At 35.2% G+C, this 13,140-nt stretch overlaps 1 protein-coding gene across 8 annotated transcripts in view; it reads right to left on the bottom strand.

The window, feature by feature from the left end:
* Positions 1-13,140, bottom strand: part of TP63 (tumor protein p63) — a 266,146-nt gene that overhangs the window by 74,805 nt on the left and 178,201 nt on the right. The window lies entirely within an intron of this gene.

Raw genomic sequence — 13,140 nt, 5'->3', positions numbered from 1 at the left:
ACCGATAACATTGTTACCTAAAGGAGTATTAACCCTATTTGAAAGGTGAGGAAGCCACTCCAGAGACAGTGTTTAGCCCAACGCCATACAGCTAGAGAGAAGTGAAATTCAATCCCAGGTCTATCTGACCACAAAGCTGAATTCTTTCTCCTACACCATCCTGTTTCCTTAAGCACTATTTGTTTGTCCTTTAGTAAAAGAGCCATAGTCCCTGCTTTCAAGAAGAGTCAGGATGTGCTAAATATCATATTTGTAATCTTCATCTTGTAAAACAACCAAAAAAGATATACTGTAAGTACTATATGCTTTATATGATATCTCGTAATTAGCAGATAAGGGGACATTTTCATTTTAAATCAGGAACTTATGGAAAGAAGATAATTCAAAGTATTGCATTTTTTGTTTCTGAAGTCTAAATTCCAATGTCAAATTAAGAAAGCAATAAATTAGGAGATAATCTATGCCCTACAACCACATGCCCAAGTAACAACTTAAAAACAAAATTTCAAACCATTAGAAACAGAAAATCTGTTAGTTGGGAATGCTTTAAGTGAGGCTTAGGAAAACATAACCTCTCTCACTGTTCATATAACTGTGTGGGCAGTACCCAGGCAACACTCTAATTCTTTCCCTTGTTGTTCTGAAGCATCCTCCATGTGGTAAGCACACTTGACCCTCTATTGAGACCAGTGACAAAAGATGACAAAGTAGCTGTCGCCATTTCTTTCTCTCTGGCTCTGGAAGAGGTGGAGATTACTGCAAGTCACCTGGACCCTCAAAGGCAAACAGTATGAATGCAGGAAATCAGATCTAAGTGCTGTGAAGTGAGGCTGTATTCTGAGTTCGTGCAAGGGAAACATACATTCAAAAGTAACTATAATAAAAGAATACTTCTAACAAGTAGAAAGATCATAAAAGTAAAAAATGCTTCTATATGAAAATACTGCTTCAATTACATCATGACACTAACTACCAAAATAAAACCACTGCTAGTACACATGAATCAAAGGTCTTAATTTGTTATTGCTTTTTTTTGTTCTTTTCACTAAAATTCAAATTGATATTTAATGGGACCCTCTTTCCTGGAAGTTTCAAAGCATTTTAGAAAAGTATATACAATTACGTATTAGTCATTCATTAAGACCACCTAAAGCATTGGGTATATTTTGAAGAAAATGCACTGTTTTCAAAAAGCAGCAAGGCTTTCTAGGCAAAGGAAAGTAAGACATCTTCTTTCCTGAAATAGTTCAGTCAACTCTCCTAAAAAGAAAACTGAAGGAAATAATAGGTATGTCCTTATATTTGGAAGCAAAAATACCCATGAGATTACAGAATGTAATAATCATGGACGTGAAGATTATAGATAGATTGAATTTTAACATGCTATTTGAATTGGTTTGGCTCTCTTCCTCATATTAGAAGTTTATATCCATAAAAATATGCCATCAGAGCTACAACAGCATCTTAGAAAACATCTAACTAACAAATGTAAAATGCGTGCATTGTACTTTTGTAAAATGCTCCACTCACTAGTATCCAACAAACCATTTCACTTCCCCTTCCTCCTTTTGTTCCTTCTGATGATGCTCTCCCTATCTCCACCCCTAAACTCAAAGTGTCTAAGATGACAATTACACTTAGGGTGGGGGAGAGGTGTGAGAAAAGAGTCTATAAAAACTTAAAAGATTGTTCCCAGAACCATTCTTATACCTACTAACACCATGTCTACCACGCCTCTGCAAAGAGAAACATTATAACTGAAATCCATGCTGTGCTAGGTAAGAAATCAGTTCTGAAATATGAATGCATTGTGGAAACTTATACAAATGGTCATATATTTAATTGCTTTTTGAAGAGAAAACCAGACTACAAGAAGTCTATAGTTCCTTGTGGTTCTGATGCTGAGTGAGTCATTTTCTTGTCCCCATCTACATCACTTGCTCTATAGCTTTTACAGCAAAAGGTACACAGATGAGTTAATGTTTGCTAAATTATGTGATAATTCTCAGACATAAAGTATAAATAACTGCACAATATGCCTTTGTTACATTTACATACAAAAGTATTCAATGTAGTCATTGACAATAGATAAAAGTAAAATAGGGCTGGGTGCGGTGGCTCATGCCTGTAATCCCAGCACTTTGGGAGGCCGAGGCGGGTGGATCACAAGGTCAAGAGTTCAAGACCAGCCTGGCCAAGATGGTGAAACCCCATCTCTACTAAAAATACAAAAATTAGCTGGGCGTGGTGGCATGCGCCTGTAATCCCAGCTGTTCAGGAGGCTGAGGCAGAGAGTTGCTTGAACCTGGGAGGGGGAGGTTGCAGTGAGCTGAGGTGGCACCACTGTACTCCAGCCTGGGTGACAGAGTGAGACTCTGTCTCAAAAAAAAAAAAGTAAAATAGAATCCGTTACCCGTGAGTACTGTGAAAGAACAATAAAAATCTAAAGAATGAAATACCTTTTGGTAACTCTTAGATGTTGACAATTCTATTTGTAAAAGACTTGACTTAAGCAATATTAAAAATAATTATTTGCCAAGTAGCTAAACTTAAAGGTAACAAAATTAGACTAAAGCATTTTAAAAAACAGTGTACATTTGCTTATACTTGTATAACTTCAACACAGCCTGGGTGGGAGAATAAGCAAAGGAGAAAGAGGTTACTTTCTTATGTGTCTTAGTTCAAAAAGAGATTTTTAATCATCACAATAAGGATACATTTTCTAGGCATCCATTCTAACTTTGGAAATATAGAAAAAGTTATTCCAAATTCCTACTATGAAAATACTTTCTATTTTTACCTGTTGGTCAATCAGCTTTATCTATCAACTATCCACAATTTTCCAAATGCTTTATTCACTAAATCCATGGTTTTATATAGAAAAGTTATAAGAAAGGTGAAAAACTTGAATTGTGTTTAAAGACAAACTCTGGGTCTAACACACAAATCATGTTCTCAGATTCCTTTTCTAACATCAAGGCAAAGGTCTAGAAGTCTCCCCATTAGCAATTCAAACTCTTCTCATATCTAGTTGCCTTTGAGGACCTTTTATTTCCTCAAGACTGCTCTGTTTTGGGGAGTGGGGTATCAGGCAGGAATAGTGAATACACTCCAAAACTACATTTTCAAATTCAATCAGATACAGTTTTTTTTTCTTACAAGCAAAATTCTTAAGTAATATCATTAAAAATGGATTCAATTGCTTAAAATGAAGACTGACCTACACTACAGAATTTTTTTGAGCATCATTCCTAGTAACAGGAATATATTATACAAGTATCCATTCTAATTTTCCTATGAAAATTTTGAGAAACATAGGCTTCTCAAATTATTCCCCGTGAAATGGATCAAAATTATGGCATGTCAAAATGTTAAAGTATTTATTATAATAGCAGTCAGTTCTAGATAAGTTTATAAAAATAACATTTTATAAGTAAACAACACATATATGTCAAGGCATACAAAATATGTAAGCAAACTTTATACGACAATGAGAATCATTTTGCTATTTCAAATAATTACAGTGGCTTATGGTGGTAATAGCTTTGCTTTTATGACACAGAGTTAAACATGTCTATCACTTATTCGATGACAATACCTTGGTCAGAAATTTTATCCATGATTATGACATTGTTCTTATGGGAAAACATGATTTTTCTTTCAAGAATACAAAGTAGGAATAAAAAGAATTTTCAAGGCAATTTATATTAACTCCAGGGCTCTACATACATTTTGATATTTTATAAATATGAAAATCTCAAATGAACACACAGTAGAAGAAAAAAGTAAGGCAGAAATATAGAAGAAAGGAATATCTTTCTAGCCCAAATTATCAAATTCTAATTACTGTAAATTAATTCCATTGTTATTCAATTGGAGTAATATATTTATATTTATATATATCTGAATGTGCATATTTATTTACATTTAAATATGTATTTACATTTTTTAAATGGAGTAAATTTTTCTTCTCATGACCCAGTAAAGATGATTGCATTTTAAAACTTTTTACTGGTTCTGCAAAAATGTTACCAATAAAACACTGAAATGCTTTTAAAAACATAAAGCTGGTTAACAGATATAAGATTCAATTAAACATTTTTTAAGAAGAAACTCTTTTACATCAGAAAAAAGTTATGTATAATTTTTTCATCCCATATTAATATCTAGGGATTTATATATTTATGTTATTTTATTTCATGTCTTTGTAGAAATAAAAAACCTCAGAAAACTGCCTGAATTGTAAGCATCGTTATGATACAGATTCAAGCAAGTAAATCTAAAAACAAAAATCCAGGATGAGATAATAACATATTATGTTTTTAGAGCTTCATCTCTCAGGCTCCCAAAGCACTTTATAAACTTTAATTACGCCTCACAGCAATCTTGCCAAGTAAAAATTATAATACTCATTTAACATACGGACAGAGACAAAAGACCTGCCCCAGTTCATATAGTTTGTTAGTACCCCAAAGTTGTCCTTCTGAGTCCCGTATTCTACTTAATGAGTCACACTCCTCAGGAGCCTGTCAGATGTCTTCTCAAATTCAAATGAGAACCCTTAAGTAATCATTAGTCTTCTTATTTAATACAACTTGGAAACCACTCAAAGGAAAAGTCTTTAGAAATAGTCTCCTCAACTTATTCATTATAGTTTTTATAAGGTTCAATGCAGATGATACTGGCTGAACAGCACACGAAGCAAAACAAAAATAAAAACTTAGGCATTAACCCAAGAAGGAACTCCTATTTAATCAATGAACTTGAAAGTTTGGTACTAACACAATTATCAATCAAGGTCCCTGCTCTGTTTTCAGTCCTTTCTGATACAATAACAAGGTGGCAAGTTGTTGGTTCCCACCCCACGAATCTTCATTATTAAATTCAGACTAAAATGAGAAGGCTCATTCTCTCTGTAAAGTGAGAATCCCTCCCTAATTTACCTCACAATAAATGAGATCTAGGGTCTCTGACTACTATCAGATTTTCTTTTAAATTTCACGTGGTGGGCCTGATGATAGGGTCATGATCGTTACTAAAAGCCGCAAGAGAGAAATCTACTAAGATCATTACCTTTAGACCTCTGTGTGCCTCATTATAGGATCCATCGTTCTAAAAACCATTCCGTATCTACAAAATGTCTGCAGGGCTTCAAAGAACTGAAGAATTATCTTTCTATCTTTCTATTCTACAATAAACTCTTCTTTAATTTTGAAGAATTGGAAGTTGTTGGAAAGCTACATTGTCTCAAGTCTCCTTTCAGTCACAGTGACCTGACTAGACATACCAATTGCTGCTAATGTAAAACCACAGGGTTTTATTTTATATATAGTTATAAGGTTTTACTCATGATATGACAGCTGAAACTGCTGAGTACTTTTCATAAGAAACATACATCGGCCCTTTACCAAAGCGGGTAGGAACAATTGCATAGACTTGGTCACGTTATGGAAATAGCTAATTTGGAGAACGCAAACAGAAGAAAGTGCAAAGCTCATGTATGGAAATGTATCAAGAGCAACAATCCCACAATAAATGGTACACATCACTCAGGGCTGATTTTAAGTTTGCATTCATTTTAAGGGATCTCTGTTGAGCTTAATGATAGAGTTTTCCAGAGTCATTAAAAGTTCTTATGACATTATTTTCTCTTTATACTTCAATTATCAGGTGATTTTTGTGCTGGTACACTATGTGCCAATTAAAAATAAGCTATCTGTTAGTAAGCTGAGAAAATTGATTAGAAGCCCTTTAAATCTCAGAGCTCTTTTCTGAGTACAACTTTGGCCAATTTTAAGGAGTTAAGTTACAGAGTTCCATAATTCTCTAATGATAAGCATAGGAACAAACAAACAATAAACTTCCAAGTATCCAATACTGCATATCATTAGATTTTTAAAATATAAAATGATATGAAAATGAGAAGCAGAAAGGTCATTTGCTGTAAGAAAACAAGTTGAGAAAAATATGTTCTGATAATGTATTGCTTAGTTAAATGCAACAAGAGATTAATCTATATGACTTTGTAAAGGAATAAACAATTATTACTTGTGAATAAAATATACCTACTAGTAACCTTTCTCTTAGATGCTGATTCCAGTTATTTTAGTTATTTTAATAACTAACTTCCAATTAATTTATTTAAACATTTAGTAATCTCCCCTTGTTGCCATTAACACCTTGCACAGGATGGCATGCAGCCTGTGTACTGTTTTGTTTGGCCTGTAGTGTTTTACAACTTTTTTTTTGAATTAGTATCATCATTTTCAGATATGAAGATATTACATGCAAACCCAGGTTTCTAGTTACTCTTTTAAAAAATTAATATTTAAGTTTAATATTGTGATAATTAATTTAATATTTTAAATATTTTAATACTAGGCCTACTTTCCCCTGTGACAACAGTCTGGGATTGTGAAGCAGATGTCCTTGTAGATAGAATACATAAGCTCTTTTGCCACAGTTTCTGTACTTATCATTTGGCTCATTTATGCCACCTCCCTGACCCCAATGACATTTGAGTTTGCTACCTCTAAAGCAGCCCATTATTATTCGCCAAAGTGATTTGTTAACATGAAAAGGGTCTGATAATTTAATCTTGATAAAAATTCCCATGGTGATTGATATATATCATGTTCTCCATATTAATTTATGGAGAAGAGTGAAGCTATAGTAAAAAAAACAAAACAAAACAAAACAAGATACCATGTAGCTGATACCTACAAAACCAAATTCACTAATAATAATAATGTAAATGAAGAAAAAAGAGAGGAGGCAATAGAAGGAAGGGGAAGAAGAAATGGGGGAAGAGGAGAAGAATAGGGAGAAAGAAGAAAAGGGAAAAGCAGAGGATTTTTGCTGTTACTCTTTGTAGTAGGAAAAGAAATATAAGCTTTATTTAAATTATTCATTTTTAAAATCAATAGTTTTTATAATGTTCACATGCAATAAATCAAGATCAGTTCAATGTTAAATAGACACTCCATATGGTGCAGTGAACAAATCGCTCAAAATAGTATGGGAGGCTGATAAGCATTAGATTAGATTAAACTGGCTCATCACAAATACGTTAACCTAGAGTCAATCTAAAACTTAGGCAAGAATGCTGATTCAGTTATTCTGCTATGGACAAGGGAACAACTCTTCGGAAGCATGCCTTAAAATGAACATTCATTTTAAATCCAAAACTTAGAGGTAAGTTACTTGAACCATCACCAAGAATCTCTAAGCACTTTATTTAGTACATTCTTCCTCAACACTCTGTGAACTAAGAAATAGTTTAGATAACAGATTAATATGCTCAATGCTATTATTTTCTTCATCATGGGAGCGGCACAAAAAGGCACCTGATACATATCTCACATAATTTATGAAACAGCTATGGCAAGAAGTAAAAATTATCTTGTCATGATAAACACGAACACATGTACCAGTGGCACGAGCTACTGACTTCTGCCCCTCACCAATGAAATCTAACAGCCACTCAATTGTAAGATTAGATCAAGCCCCAGATGAGACTCAGACTTTAATGGGGGAAGTGCTTCCACTGTGAAAGAAAACTGATAAATCCTATTTACCATCGAAGAGTTTGTCTGTACATCTTGTCCTTTGATGGGCTATTCTTAAGAGTCTCTAAATTCCAGAGGGCCACGCAATTGGCTGGGTTGCATTAGATTTCTGCAGAGCTGGCAGCCTTTTTCTAAAAGTCTTACATTACAGGTAACCTGATGACAGGGAGGGTGGGCCACAGGCGCGCATCTCAGCCTGCCTGCGGAGCCAAAGGGAGTGAGCTTGCGAGACCAAGACCCATATGCTGGGATCAATGGAACTTTCCCCGGAACTGGCTGTTCCCCTTTCAAACGCCACCTCCCTAATCTCTCCACTTGCTCAAGTCAAATTCTCCACAGCTCTGAACATGACACGGAGCTGGCACGATTAAGAAAGGCAAAGGAAGAACGCTCTCTATAAATCATGGGTGAAGGCTGAAGGGAACAAATTCATGGGCAGTTAGTTAACAATCAGAGTCAGAATTGAGGGCTCCTGCTGGGAACTACAATTGTTTCCTTCAACTATGAGAAAAAAAAAAAGTTCCTTCCCATTTATTAAAGGTTTACTGTATGCTGGACATTGTGCTGGGCACTAGATCAGGGTGTCTGCCATACAAGACCTTGAGGTCAACGACAGGAGAAAGATACAACAGCAAAAAATGATCCTATGTCCCAGGGATAGGGTCCTTACTTCAGTCTGAACACAATTTAAAAAACAAAACAAAGCAAAAAAACAACCTGAGGATTTTCATGGCGTGTGCACACAGAGAGTACTCTTGTGTCATGAGCTGTGAAAAATAGCTCTCAAACTGGCAAAGGTGTATGAGGCCAATAATCGAGACAGACTGAACTATATTCACCAAGAAGCCTCATCACTAGAGAGGAGCACAAAGAAACACCGCCCCTACAAGGGGGTTCCTTACCAGGACTCTCAATTCTCAAGCAAGTGCCACAGAAAGCTTTCTTTTTCCCTCACCAGCAACTCCCAAAGCCTTCCTTATCAGTACAGAGAATTCTTTCTAACGGCCATATGGTTATTTCTTATAACATGCCACGATTTATTAATCTAGTTTTTCACTGGTGACTGATTAGGTTGCTTCCAGTAGTTTGTCATTATACATTAATATCCTGAGTCTGCCATAAGCAAGGCCCACTGTTATTCCTTAACACAAAGAATACAAAAAGGCATTCCCATAATGAAGCATCAGATTAAAAATGAGGAACGAATGTCAAAAATCAACAGGTTCTTAAATCTGGAAAGGGCCTTTCCTTGCACTGGCAAGGAGAGCCTACATCTGCTTGGGCAGGCTTCGGAAAGCGGCAGAGCCAGCCTGCAGAAGTCTGCATTCAGCAGAGGTTGTTATCACCCTATACCATCTATTCATATATTTGGATAGTGGATAGTATCACAGTCCCTCTATAAAGTATGCATGTTAATAGCCCCAAAGCATTAAGAAAAAACACTAGTTGAAATTTTATTTTTCATTCTCTCAAATGAGTACCTTTAGTACAACGAAAGGTACTAAAGTTTTGTCGAAGCCTCAACAAAACTACAATGAACTCACGAACTGAAGAAATTCAAATTCAGACTCAATAAACACTTGGGAGCATATGAGTAGCTAGGTGCTAATAGGTATGTTTACATGAAGTAATCCTCATGATAAGGAAAGTATTAATTTGTAGGTGAGAAAAGTGAGGTTTAGAGAGATTGAATTTTTGGTGAAAGTCCCATATGCTGTTAGTAAGTTTCAGAGTTGAAATCTGAATTTAAGTTTCTTGCCATCTCCACATTACCATTCTTTCAACTGTCCTATGATTAACGATTCCCAGCTACAATGCTAGACCAGCACTACATTATATTAAATGGTAGGCCTCTGTAACTAGTATCAATTAAATTGTGGAAATAAGAAAATCTGAAACTAAAGTAAATGTTGGTTTGTGGTGTATGTATGTGTGTGTGAAACAGAGAAGATGAAAAATGTTCTTATTTTACTTCATTTCATTGAAAGAAGTTTAAAATAAATCCCATATTTTTGTAGAACTGGAAACATAATCACATTTGTTATTTAAAACACAGAAAAGCAAAGGAAAAATGCACATATACTTTAAATATATTAGCTATATTTTGACAGTAATCCTGAGGGTAAAACCAGAAAAGTTAAAAAAGAAAACTTGACATGAAAGCATTGCAAGTGATAAAATGGTACTAAAAATATTTTTATTAAAGAATTACCAGAAGACTATGCAATAAACATGTTCTCCCCCTAATGACAGCTGCTTCTGTTTCTTCCAGTTTGTGGGCAGTTCTAAAATGCAGCAGCATTTTATTTTGAAAAATTGCTTTAAAATGCACAAATGCCTAAGAAATAGGTGTTGTATAATAAGGCACAAAAAATTTCTCTACCAGTTGGACTCTGGGACATAAGAGGCAAGCTCCAAACTACACAGGCACTGCCTGCTCTTGTATGCCCCTCCCTGCTCTCAAACCAGAGGAGAAACAGTCTAACTAGTATAGTGGAGAGACTTGAATTGGGGTTAGGGAGGCCTGGATTCTTCCCCATACTTGGCTGGGTATTAGCCATGTGATCTTTACATCTTCGAGTTTCCTCATCTATACAACCAGGAATTACAAACTTGGTTATGAGGCTCAACTAAGATAAATATATGAAAAAATACTTTTTAAAATGGGAAGTCTGTTTATAAACATGAGGATATATAATTTGGCTCAAAGAATTAGAAGCTAAGATGCAGGTATCCATGACGAAGAACTTACATCTTTTTAGGTAATCTTAGTAGCTGCTCAGATAAGGGTTCAAGTGCCCTAATTTAGAAGAAATGAACTGGGCCTGAAATAAGCCTGGTTGTGAACAAGAAAGAAATTTAATCAAAATATAATTACCATGTGATATATGATTAGAAACCTTATTGTAAAATTTATAGGCAGAATGCAGAAAATTGAACAAAAATCCAAGAGATGCAAAATCACTTAACCAAGGACACTCATGAATGGCAGACAATATATCGATAAGAACCAAAGTCCTTCTAAAAACTTTCTATGTTAATTATTAATACTATCATCTCACCGAAGAAAACAGAGTAGGTTTCACCATCCTCATCCTCTTTCTCATCTGAGGCACAGACTGAATTTTAGAAAGATTAAGTGACTTGGCTAAGTTTGCATAAATGATCAAGACCATAATCCAGGTTTTCTGTCTCTCAGTCAGTGCCCTTTTCTCATCACCACAGTGTATCCCTTTTTTCAGGGCACTGATATTACTGCTGTCACATGTAAGGAAATTTTACCAGTGTACCAGAATACTTTCTTTTCTTTTAAACCTAACATTTTGGTAGAGATCTCCAACCTTTCTGAGTGAGACAATTGACTTCTCTGAAAGAGGGGCTTTGAGTGATGGTTTAGGATTGTGCTAAACCTGAAAATAACTTTAATTTTTTTTTTTTTTTGGAGAGGGACTCTTGTTCTGTTGTCCAGGCAGATCACGTGCAGTGGTGTGATCTCAGCTCGCCACAACCTCTGCCGCCCAGGTTCAAGTGATTCTCTTTTCTCAGTCTCCCCAGTAGCTGAGACTACAGGCACCCACCACCACGTCTGGCTAATTTTTGTATTTTTAGTACAGACAGGGTTTCACTATGTTGGCCAGGGTGGTCTTGAACTCCTGACCTCGTGATCTGCCTGCCTTAGCCTCCCAAAGTGCTGGGATTATAGGTGTGAGCCACCACGCCCGGCTGACTTTAAGATTTCTATATGAGGAGGTAGTGAGGAAGGGACGGGGAAGGATAACTAATTTGATGTTGTACTTACATTAAGATTCATCCCCATGGTTTTCTAAACATTTTACAGGGAAAAAAAGCGATTATTCATTTAGCAGCCCTAATATGCCCATCATCTCGTCAGACATGCCGACTCCTAATATAATGGAGCCCTGGCGGAGTAAACTAAATTAGTAACCGTTAGCTTTGAAGACTGGTGACTGTAAATGTCCGGCTGGTGACCTAAGAGATATCAGTGCTCCATTTATAAAATGGTTATTCTAGTGGCTCTTTAGTAAGATACTACTTAGATCAATCAACCAACTATTTGAAGCCTATAAACTCTAAGTTTACTCACCCGCAGGATCCATCGCCTCCAGAATTATAAAAGTCAAGGAAACTAAGGATTATGACACCATTAATAAGTAACACGTGGAGGAGAAATCAAGTTTGAAGCTGATGTTCATGCTCTACAGTTGAAATATGAGTCACAGGAGAATTACTTCTCAAACCACAAGAGGAAAGAACTAAAATAACATTAATTTCTAGACAATTTTGGGAGATCCTGATATAAAATGGTTGAAAGAAAGGATACAATCCAGTGAGAGGGAAGCAGAAATGAAAAACAGGCCCAGCTACACACAAGTTGCTGTAACTTTAGGCATGCCTCTTAACTTAACCTCCAACTTCTTCAGCTTTCCTCCCTAGTACAGTGGAAGTTATCAAACTTGTCCTGGGTACTTCACAAAGAAATCAGGTGAAAAAGAGGAAATGGATGTGAAATGATGTTAGAGTGTAATAGGTCTTATGCATGCCAATCATTTTATAAACTATACCAACTAAAGGCTGGAATGAACTAGATACTATATATAATAGAAATGCTTTCCAAAGAAATCCATCTGTCAAAGAGGGAAAAAACTGTCAAAACAATTCTAAAACTACTTTTTATTAAGATGATGATATTTGGAAGCATTTCTATAATCCATGTAAACATTAAGTTGTTTGACAAACATACCACTTTGGTCTTGAACATTCTTTGATCAACCAGTTAAAACCAACTTTGTAGGTGTCCTCTTTTATACTTGAGCTTTATTCGTGTTATAATACATTTCAAAATACACTTCGAAATAAAATATTCTTGTATCTAGTTACGAAAAAGAAAATTCCATGCTTCCTTAGAAAAGTTATATACAGAAAGATTTTTTAAAACAATTTCTTTGGACGAATTCTTGTATCTTCCTAATTTATGAAAAGAAAATTCCATGCTTCCTTAGAAAACTTATATGCAGAAACATTTTTCTTTAACAATTTCTTTGGACTAATTCAGGGCCCTGATATGTATATTTAAAGGCTTCCTTTGTGAAAAGAATGTTTCCAAATTAAATAAATATATACATATCAATAAATTATAATTCTCTGATAAATTATAAACAGTAATTTATAAGACATTATACAATTTACTGATAAATTATAATTTATTGATACCTACATGTATAAACATATTAATCCTTCCTTCATAAATGGGATTTTATTTTCTTAATTTTTATAACATTATATTTATTATTTATTCAGTTTTTAAAATCACACCTTAATGTGACACTTCTTTACAAGAATGAGACTGGTAAACACTTTCACGTTCTGGAGACTGTAAACACATATCCCATGATTATGATACTTCTTGTTGGCACAGGGCTCTTTACTTTGCCATAAACTTCCACATACAACAGTGTAGCAGGCAGGAGCACACTGACTGAAGTTGCCAGGAGCTGGCTAGAACGCAGACGTTCGGTTCCTAAATTGGGACTTTTTCCACTAACTGGCACTT

The sequence above is a fragment of the Pongo abelii genome, chromosome 2, assembly GCF_028885655.2.
Source record: "Pongo abelii isolate AG06213 chromosome 2, NHGRI_mPonAbe1-v2.0_pri, whole genome shotgun sequence".
In the NCBI taxonomy this organism is placed as follows: Eukaryota; Metazoa; Chordata; class Mammalia; order Primates; family Hominidae; genus Pongo; species Pongo abelii.
Note: the sequence above shows the minus strand (reverse complement) of the source record. Positions and strands in the feature narration are given on the sequence as shown.